Raw genomic sequence first — 1,028 nt, forward strand, 5'->3', positions numbered from 1 at the left:
GTTTGGCCTGTAGATCTTGTAAGTTCTTCGTTAACTTCGGTGGAGAAGTTAACAAAGAACTTACTATATCTATATGCCAAACTGTAAAATTATATATTATCAGAAAATTAATTTGATTAGAACTACCAGTGAAGTCATTCTTTTACTTTTTCAAATATACCAAACTGTACCAAGGATTTCACACATTTTCCGATATATATATATATATATATATATATAATATTAATTGAGGGTATAGACCTAAAATAAGTAAAATACCTCTGAATAAATAATGTACATCTTACAGCAACGTGCAAACAAAACTACTACAATTGATTGAAATGAGAATAAACACTTTTAGAACCACGCTTCAACTGTAATACCTGCAGAGCTGATTATAAAACCAGCATTCCATCGAATATAACCATTAACACTATTATCTTCAACTGAATACCAACGCAGGATGCTTGTTAGAATCAGTTCCCCTTGAAAGCGTCATGAGTGTTGGGCCCTTGATGAAATTGCCAGGACTAGAATGCATAATTGCATACAAAGCAATGTGCAGTCGAATCATATGTAGGTCAGATGTATATGCTGTAGAATACTTTTAAATAAAGAAGTTTTCGGATATGAATTAAATCTTCACTCACTTCTTCGTTATCAATGTTATATATATATTACTCTTTACGCTTTTACTTGTTTCAGTCATTTGACTGTGGCCATGCTGGAGCACCGCCTTTAGTCGAGCTAATCGACCCCAGGACTTATTCTTTGGAAGCTTAGTACTTATTCTATCGGTCTCTTTTTGCCGAACCGCTAAGTTACGGGGACGTAAACACACCAGCATCGGTTGCTAAGCGATGGTGGTGAGACAAACACAGACACACAAACACACATACATATATATATATACATATATACGACGGGCTTCTTTCAGTTTCCGTCTACCAAATCGACTCACAAGGCTTTGGTCGGCCCGAGGCTATAGTAGAAGACACTTGCCAAAAGTGCTACGCAGTGGGACTGAACCCAGAACCATGTGGTTGGTA

This window comes from Octopus bimaculoides, chromosome 1 (genome assembly GCF_001194135.2).
Source record: "Octopus bimaculoides isolate UCB-OBI-ISO-001 chromosome 1, ASM119413v2, whole genome shotgun sequence".
Classification (NCBI taxonomy): Eukaryota; Metazoa; Mollusca; class Cephalopoda; order Octopoda; family Octopodidae; genus Octopus; species Octopus bimaculoides.